Raw genomic sequence first — 10,308 nt, 5'->3', positions numbered from 1 at the left:
TCATAAAACTGAAGGGCAAAACAAACATGAAAGTTGTGGGCGACTGACCTTGCCAAACATCTAGGGAGAGACAGCTGGAACAGTACTTGATGTCGTTTCAACAAAACCCCTTTAATTAGAAAATAGCAGCCTAAGAAACTGGATGGGGACATGGAACGTGAGCTTCGTATGTTAAACATTTCCTCATCGTGCATTTATTTTTGTATATTAAGTAGCGCTAGTTATTCATTCATAATTGTAAGGAACACTAACACGACAAAAGCATAATACCTTAGTCAAAGTTGATGCATCGGCACCAAAGGCTGATGGGAATGCTGGGATACGCACCTTCGTCTGAGCTCTTGTTTGTGTCTGGCTATCAACAGTATCATTACAGTGCTGATCTGGGTGTGGTTGGCAGGAAGAGACTCGGCCCAGTGTACCCAAAACAAAGACTGGAGCAGCGAACCCTGAGCTTCAGCAACTTCAAAGCTGAAATCTGTGCGGTTGATGAGTTATTCCAAAACATTTTCTTCTGCATGCTTAAAAATAAAGGTTCTTAATGAGAGGTTTCACAGTCGTGCTGTAGAAGAGCCATTTTGTGGTCTCCACCTTTCACAGAATAGATCTTAAAAGAACCATTTCTTCTTGGTGTGAAGAACACTTCAGAACCTTTCCATGGATGTTAAAAGGTCTTCATGGAACTACCCATGAAGACGTCAATATAACATCAGAACAACATTGCATTTTGGTTAAGAATGGATGTCAGTATTTGACGCCAATTTGACGTGGACTACGTACACAACCTAAAAACAACAAATATCAGTGTCAGCTGATGTCGGTATTGGACATCAAATTGACATTGACGATAGACGTTGAATTGGCATTGGATTGTGGTCTTATGACATTGTGTGCCTTCTTGGTATAAATGCCATAACCAGAACCATGAATGAAGGACCTTTATTTTCAAGAGTGTAATGAACTAGGAATAAAGATGCTAGCCTCAGGGAATTTAGAGCATAGACATAGTTGCACACAGTTGGCCATATTCTAAAATCAAATTATGGTAAACCAGTATAAATGCTGAAAATAGACAAGGAAAGGAGTCTATTGCAGATGTGAGATAAATGCTCTTCCTCTGAACGGAACTCATGGGATTAAAAGAGACATATTTCTGGTTTAATGGCAGAGCCAAACCCTCAGAGACAAACAGCACACCAAAGAAAATCTGCAGCCTGTTGCACTTCCTCTCAATCTTTGCAGTCAGAGGATGAAGGGAAATTATATATTGAATTCATGCACGTTCTACTTTTCAACCTCATAAATCTAAAGTGTGTTCTTTCTGACATCACAATTTAAATGATTGATTTTAAATGAATGCTGTTATTTTGAACATAACTTAGTATCAGTTATAAGTATCAGTATTATCAACAATAATATTAAGCAGCACATCGATTTTCAACATAATAGGAAATGTTTCTTGAGCAGCAAATCAGCATATTAGAATGATTTCTGAAGGATCACGTTGCACTGAATACTGGAGTAACGATGCTGACCATTCAGATTTGCTATCAGAGAAATACATTTTTCAAACAACTCACCTATCAACTTCATATCAGGAAGTTCATATCCCGACATACCAGCCATGAGCACCTCTTTCCTTACCACTTTGTGATTGTGTTCAGTATGATACTACTAAAGAAAAAATATTTCCTTCTGCTTTCATTAAAATAACAGCGATAACACTGTATCAACATGATAACATTGACATATTGGATGTTGTGTCACACAAGGGAGTCATGAATCAGACGTTGTAACTTCCAGCTACATGAGTCGTCTACCTTGGAAACCTCCTCTGATCTCAAATCATTGGTCATGGCGTTCACTTTCATTTGCCTTCAAGAACATAGCTTAGACATGAGTTTGCCAAATGGTTACAGAGAGAAAATACCTTGAAAGTTAATATCAGTTCGTACTGATCTACTAAAATGACTTTTGGCAAACATGACTTTTGTGTGCTGTTGTGCTGTGAGTTGTGAAAACAGTGTGTCTCTGGTGGGGTCTGGCCGTGATCTGACACGCTGGGGAACAACGCAAACCTCTGAACGTCAGAATTGCATTAGCTCTTAATGTGCCGAATTTAGCAAATTCCTGATGGAACAAATGACAAAATAAACAACAAGGTTCTTGGTGGTAATATTAGTGCAGTTAAGACGTCATGTTATTGTGCTATAAACAAATTGAAAAATAATTGAATTTAGATTTTATCAGTGAGGAAAACTTGTTCTCACCCTACTATCTCATTTCCAGCATTGTTCTGACTTTCCATTGTGATTTACATGTGGCCAGGAAGGATTAAAATGAATAATTCTCCAGCAAAAGTCCTGTTTATTTTATTTGAGTGTATGCAGAATATGAAATATGAATGGGATCGGGGCTATTTTAACTCAGCACGTAACAGTACTGTAAGTTCTTCAGTCACTAAGTTATGTTCACCTCTTATTAAATCAGTACATTTCTGTGTAATTGGCAATTGGGACAAGCAAAATTTGCTTAAAGTACATGACTGAAAATTAAATCATATAGCATTTCTTGGCTCCGTGATTTACCTCTTCATACAATGGTACAGGAAGTATCCTGTACAAACATCACATAATTATCTTTTGAATTGAATCATTTAAACATTTGGAGTTTAACACGGAGTGGTTTTCTTAATTGTTCGTTGAAATCAAGATAATCTATCATAGATAGATAGATAGATAGATAGATAGATGTAAAGAACAATAGAATGATAGACAGAACATTAGAGAAAACAATAACTGGAACAAACAAACAATGGTTGATTAGAGAGAACAATGGAATTATAAAACAGAATGAAAATGATGGATTGATAATGGATAGAAAACAATAGAGATAATAATGGACAATGGATGGATGATGTTTGCCTAGATGGATGGATGGATTGAAAGAACAATAGAATGATAGAGAGAACTATGGATGGATGGATAAATGGCTAGATGGATGGCTAGAATTATGATGGATGAATAGAATGATGGATGGATTGAACCATGGGTGGATAGATGGGTAGACAGATGTATAAAGTGATAGACGTATAGAATGATGGATATATGGATGGATTGATGGATGAATAGATACACAGATAGAAAGAATTCTAAATTGATAGAACAATAGAACAAAGGCTGCATGGATGGACAGAACAAAATAGAAAGAGAGAGAGAGAGAGAGAGAGAAATGTTAAGACAACAAGGACATAAGTTCATTTATCATTTACAAGAACAAACTAATAACATGTAATAACAAATAACATAATACAACATCAACATTTTTGCCAATTTTCACAGGCATATACTAATTTAATTTTGCTCAGTTACAGTAAAATGGCATGAGAGTTTTCCTAGCATATCAAATCTCAGAGTTTAATGAGTTTATTCCTCCCCCACTTTCTCTTTCTTTCTCTGTTTATGATTTCTGGTCAGTGCCGTGGAACAGTGTACATACAAATGGTTAATGTGTGGTGTCTCCCGCACACACACACACACACACACACACACACACACACCAAACATAGCAGAGTGTGTCTGTTTGATGTGGTAAGGGAGTGCTGACGTGTGTGGCACCAGTGTGTGAAGGACAGTGGGCTGAGTGTAGCCGTTCCAGTCAAGTGCGTACGAATCTGGGAAGGTAATGATGTGTCTAATTGGTGTTGTGTGAGTGTGTGTGTGTGTGTGTGTGTGTGCGTGTGTGTGTGTGTGTGTGTGTGTGTGTGTGTATTTGGGTGTGTGTGAGTGCAGTCCAGCACGTATAATGTACATTGTCCCTAGTGCACTCCTCTACACAAGTAGTTCAACTTCCTGCTACTGCTCCTCTGTGGGAAGAAAAATAAAGCCCTGCTGCAGAAATGGCCATGGGAGATCTCAGGGTTAAAGACAGACCTTCGGGTTTGTAGGAAAGGTTGTTTACACATGCACAAGCATCAAGGCCAAAAGAAAGCAAATGCTAAACATTTGAAACTGTTCTTTGCCAATTCAATCCCCCAGTTCAAGTATTTGTTCCTCTTTTGGTGTTTTTTACAAGCTTTCAGAAGAGAAATTAAAATATTTGTTTAACCACTCACAATATAATTTAAAGATACCAACTTTCTTGTAGTGGTATTTTTGCACAGCAGAGTTTGAGGTTACAACTAATTGTTTGTCTTGAATTAATTTTGCTCAAAGACAATAAACCCTGTTCTTAGGCCTTTTTTGTTTCTTTGTTTGTTTGACATTTTCATGACATTCAAGTATTTTTGCATTATGGTTCTAATTGAGGTTCTGCCCTTAATTTATATTTTATTTTAATATATTTTAGAAGATGAATGAATGAATGAATGAATAAATAAAAATGTATTGTATTGTTTGGTTACACTTTACAATAAGGTCGCATTTGTTAACATGAACTAACATTGAGCAATGTATGTTTGTCAGCATATTCATCTTTGTTAGTTAATAAAGATAAAATTCTTCATTGATTATTCATATTAATTCACAAAACATTATGTTAACAGATACACTCTTGAAACTAACATCATTAACAATATAAACATTTTTATTGTAATACATTAATTAACATTATTAAACGAGAGTCTGGATTTAGAATAATGGGGATTACAATTAATAAGTAAATAAATAATTGTAAAATTAATGTAATGAAAATTTGGCTGGATAATTGCACTGAAAATACAAACTCGATTCCAAAAAAGTTGGGACACTGTACAAATTGTGAGTAAAAAAAGGAATGGAACAATTTACTAATCTCATAAACTTAAATTTTATCACAATAGAATATAGATAACATATCAAATGTTGAAAGTGAGACATTTTGAAATGTCATGCCAAATATTGGCTAATTTTAGATTTCATGAGAGCCACACATTTAAAAAAAGTTGGGACAGGTAGCAATAAGAGACCGGAAAAGTTAAATGTACATATATGGAACAGCTGTAGGACCAATTTGCAACTTATTAGGTCAATTGGCAACATGATTGGGTATAAAAAGAGCTTCTCAGAGTGGCAGTGTCTCTCAGAAGTCAAGATGGGCTGAGGATCACCAGTTCCCCCAATTCTGTGGCGAAAAATAGTGGAGCAATATCAGAAAGGAGTTTCTCAGAGAAAAATTGCAAAGATTTTGAAGTTATCATAATCTACAGTGCATAATATCATCCAAAGATTCAGAGAATCTGGAACAATCTCCTTGCATAAGGGTCAAGGCCGGAAAACCATACTGGATGCCCGTGATCTTCGGTCCCTTAGACGGCACTCCATCACATACAGGAATGCTACTGTAATGGAAGTCACAACATGGGCTCAGGAATACTTCCAGAAAACATTGTTGGTGAACACAATCCATCGTGCCATTCACCATTGCCAGCTAAAACTCTATAGGTCAAAAAAGAAGCTATATCTAAACATGATCCAGAAGCGTAGGCGTTTTCTCTGGGCCAAGGATCATTTAAAATGGACTGTGGAAACTGGAAAAGTGTTCTGTGGTCAGACAAATCAAAATGTGAAGTTATTTTTGGAAAACTGGGACACCATGTAATCCGGACTAAAGAGGACAAAGGACAACCCAAGTTATTATCAGCGCTCAGTTCAGAAGCCTGCATCTCTGATGGTATGGGGTTGCAAGAGTGCATGTGGCATGAGCAGCTTACACATCTGGAAAGGCACCATCAATGCTGAAAGGTATATCCAAGTTCTAGAACAACATATCCTCCCATCCAGACGTCGTCTCTTTCAGGGAAGACCTTGCATTTTCCAACATGACAATGCCAGACAATGCCAGAATGGGACAACATTCCTAATCCTAAACTTGAGCAACTTGTCTCCTCAGTCCCCAGACGTTTGCAGACTGTTATAAAAAGAAGAGGGGATGCCACACAGTGGTAAACATGGCCTTGTCTCAACTTTTTTGAGATGTGTTGATGCCATGAAATTTAGAATCAAATTATTTTTCCATTAAAATGATAAATTTTCTCTTTAAACATTTTATATGTCAATCTGTGTTGTATTCTGAATAAAACATTGAAATTTGAAACTTCCACATCTTTTCTGGAATCGAGTTTGTAAATGAATGAACTTTTGCACAGCAAAGTTTTAGGTTATTGCTTATCTTGAATGAAGTAAATATGTTTAATCTTATCAACCTGTCACGTATCAGTTTAAGATCAAATTATAAAATTATTTGCTGAAAGAAAATGCCCATCTAAGAATATTTTGGCGTGTGACATTTTGATTATTTCATTATCAATTATATTGCATAACAGTGCAAATTTTTTTATCTTTTATGTCTACAAATTTGTATTGCAATGATATTTTATCTAATACAAGAATAAAATATAAATTAGATTATATAGATAGCTTATTACATTTTAAGTTATTACAGTAAAATCACCACTGAGAATAATGGGAGTTGAAAAAAAAAGTATAAAATTCATATACATAACAGTAAAAACAATTTAGGTGAGATAAAAAAAAAAAAAAAATTAAACTGACAAGAAAATGTTATCCCAGGACCTGTGAGGAATGGGGTGCTCTAGTTGTGTCTTTCTGTCCCCCATGAATTTAAGTGACATCTCTAGTGAAAGGCCATTTCAGTGCACAACCGTTTTGCAGATTTCTGCAGCACAAGCAAATGGAAACCACACTGAACAGACACCGAAATAGAACTCAAAATACAGGCGAAAGAAGGACTGTCATTTGAAATCCCTGACAAAGCACGCCTTTAAACCTCTTCCCTGAAGCAGTCCAGTAACATTTACACAGACATCCCAAAGTCATTCCTGGTGAAAAAATATGGAGGCTTATTTTGGCCACCAGACCTTCTTGTCAAACAGTGAGCATGTGCACATCCTCTCTTATGAGGAGTGCAGGCGTAACAACACGGTGTCACTTCACGTTCCAGCGAACGTCAGGCATTGACATTGGCTTAGTTTCCTTCCCATTACTCAGAGAAACCTGATCCCAGGTCAGGTGCTGCAGGGAAGACGTCAACCAGAGAATTTAACATGCTCAGGAGATCTTGGCAGGACAAAAGTGTGTTTTCGGGATGCTAAAGCATCAACACTGTCACCCTTCTTCTTTGCAACTTTTATATGGGACGTGAAATTGGGCCACGTATGTGTAGACAAGCTGTAAAGTTAACATTCCAGTTAAATTCTGGGAAAGTGCAGTTATTAAATGCTACCCATTAGTCGTGGAGGCAGGAGCAGAGGACTTTGCTAGTCTCGGCTGTTGCCTGGAGACGGCGTCTCCCGAGCAGCGGAAGCAGATATCATGCATGCTGGGGTTCGGTGTCAGACATGAGAGGGAGAACCAACACTAATTCTCTTCCTGTTGATTCCACTTAGGATTCCCAAACTGCCTCTTCCCACGTTGACACAAATACTTGGGCCCATGTGACATCCTGTGTGGACGAGGTGAACAATAACGGACTCCTACGTCAAGACCTGGGAACTGCTCCGTGAGAGATGTACCATCACACCTCAAACACATCAAGCCAGTTCCGCAGTCGGCTCTTCAGTGTTTACTGTCTCGTCACTAAGGTTCATTTCCCGCAATACTGGAAAAAAATGTCGCTGATAATTTTTTTTTCTCTGTGAATACTTCAGTGCAGTATAAAAAAAACTAAAAATAGTTTTCAAATAAAAAATGTTTTCCTTACAATTTACTTAGCCACATTTTTTTCTAGACTGGCTAAAGATATTAAATAATAGTTAATAAAATAATAAAACATATTAAACAAATCCTTAGTAATTTTATTTTCAATAAAACAAAAAATTAAAGTAAATATAAATACGAATTATAATATAAATAAAACATTTGAAATAATGTAATGTTTTTTTTTTTTCCTTCTGGTAACATGGGAATAAGGTTGAATGTCAGACTCAGAGCTTGACAAATGCAACACTACGATTTGTTTAAGAAATAAGAAAATGCAATGAGATTAACTTGTCTTCACATCATGTTGCATATGGTATGACTTTAATTGTGTAATACAGAGAAAGGACAGGCCAAAATCACAATTTTAAATTTTAGGTTAATTTTATGTCAAAGAAGAGTTCATCTAGCAAATTTAATTGGTCTTATGGCAATAAATAGATAAATAATAATAATAATATATATATATTATCTATTTATATATATATATAATGCTTTTAAAAAAATCATGGGACATTGTATACCATAATAATGAAAACTGCCAGGTGCATTATAATCACTGTAAGTTGTATGGGTAAAAAAAGAACACATTTTATGCCTTAGTGAATGCTGAAAGTGTTAAAATGGTGAAAGCCACAGACCTTAACTACCCCTCACTTGTTGGTACATTGCTTAATGCTCTAAAAACGTGTTAAATAACAGTGCTGGAGCCAGAGTACTTATGCAGTAGATTTTCTCAGGAGCAATTAGCTTTTTATGCTAGATTTGCCAAGATAAACAACCTAGTGCTTCATTTGTTTACAGTAGTGGCAGGTTTCTTTCTAGCCCTCTCTCTCTTTGTCTTGGATTCTCACTTTCTCTGTTTTGCTCTTGCTGTGCAGATAGAGTTGAAATAATAGCGCTGATGATTTTGGTGTATTTAGTGAGACTGACTTCACCTTTGACCTCTGATGTCACCCACAATAATGTCAAAACTCAGGTGCTCACTCCTTATTAAAGGAATAGTTTACTGAAAAGATTCTGTCATCATTCACTCACTCGTGTTGTTCCAAACCTGACTTTAGTTTCACTGGAAATTTTTTACATAATGTTCCTGCTGTTTTTTCCATTGAGAGCAATGCTGAACATTCATAACATTGTGAATTTTTTTTTTTCTCATGGAAGAAAGTCATTCAGGTTTGAAATGACTTCCTTGCAAAACAGTCTTATATTCTATTAATTGTAACTGCACTCCCATATTATACAAAAGGTAAGATTTATTTATTTAAAGACTTGTCCAAATAATTAGATCAGTAAAAATGCTAACATTTTTTTTTCCTTTTCGCCCCAGAGTCTTTTTCATCATCACAGCATGTCACATCTGAAGAACATATTAGCATCAAACAGCTCTACCCAGATCTGTTATCCAGATTTGAGTTGGCCTGAAAGAAGCTGCATTGCGTTTTTATCTTCAGTATTGGAACATGATAAGTGGAAGCACATCTCTGCAGTCACGTCGTTGCAGAGTGAAGATGTGGCTTTTGGCTGTGATTCAAACCTCTGGCAGATGCAGATGACGTTGTCATTTTACATAACATGCAATTGCATTTCCTCATACCGGTATCATTTTGTAAAAATATGCTCTTTATAACAATGCAGTGGTGCCAAAAATTAGATGCTTTTGGCCATGACCATAAAGATGATTAAAGTTGAATTCCTTAGGAGCACATGTTAAGCATAACTCCATTGACTGCAGTTCATTAAATTATATACTACAGTAATTAGTTCTAAGAGAAGCATCACTTTTTCTATTGTTTATACTTAGGGTTAGAAATTTCAACAAACCCCTAATTCTGAGTATTAAACTTTAGTGCATCATTTGTGGTGTGGACATAAAATCATGTGGCTTATTGGCAAGAAGTATGTTGCTACTTTTCTACGTTAAAACTGCTGATAGATAACACAGTAAAAGATCCATTAGACTTACATTAATGGGGGGACTTGAAGCATGTTTAGTGACTAAAATATCATAAGCAGAGTTGCCAAGTATTATGCTAATTTAGCAGTAGTAGAAACACCAAGATTCAAATTCATTTTTAAGGGGTTGGGGTTCATTGCCACGATGTTGCAATAAGTTTGCATTTTTTTTTTTATCTAATTTTATGCTATTAAATTAAGCTCCTCTATGCAAATGATGTTCTTCTAAATCAATAAAGTTTGTTGTAAACATAATTTAATTAGCAGTTGCCATGAATCAAAAAGATTAATGCAATGTTGAATTTATTTATTTATTTATTTTAAGCCAGATGTTAGTGTATATACTTTTTAATTGCTAGGAATACATTTATTTACATATGCACCTTGAAAATGTATATATATATTTAGTGCTGTCAAACGATTAATCAAAATTAATCGAATCCGAAATAAAAGTCTTTGTTTTAAAAATAAATCTGCATTGTTTATCCTTTTGATCTTTCATTCAAACAATTCACAAAATTATAACCTGTCATTGAAATAAAACAATTGAAAGTAGGTGGAAAATCTCATTGTGAAATAAATGCTTTCTCTAGTTCATGTTGGCCACAATTTTGTCCTTTTTTCCAAGATAACAGCTCTGAGTTTTCTCTTATAATGC

At 35.6% G+C, this 10,308-nt stretch overlaps 1 protein-coding gene and 1 long non-coding RNA gene across 3 annotated transcripts in view; one reads left to right on the top strand and one right to left on the bottom strand.

Moving 5' to 3' along the window:
* Positions 1-7,643, top strand: part of LOC132106532 (uncharacterized) — a 69,758-nt gene extending 62,115 nt beyond the window's left edge. For both annotated transcript variants that reach the window (XR_009424153.1, XR_009424152.1), the window contains one exon: positions 7,385-7,643. This is a non-coding gene — a long non-coding RNA (uncharacterized LOC132106532). The remainder of the gene's footprint in view (positions 1-7,384) is intronic.
* Positions 1-10,308, bottom strand: part of LOC132106544 (gap junction Cx32.2 protein-like) — a 324,589-nt gene that overhangs the window by 264,236 nt on the left and 50,045 nt on the right. The window lies entirely within an intron of this gene.

This window comes from Carassius carassius, chromosome 27, assembly GCF_963082965.1.
Source record: "Carassius carassius chromosome 27, fCarCar2.1, whole genome shotgun sequence".
NCBI lineage: Eukaryota > Metazoa > Chordata > Actinopteri > Cypriniformes > Cyprinidae > Carassius > Carassius carassius.
The sequence above is the reverse complement of the archived record's forward strand: the minus strand, read 5'-3'. Positions and strand labels throughout refer to the sequence as shown.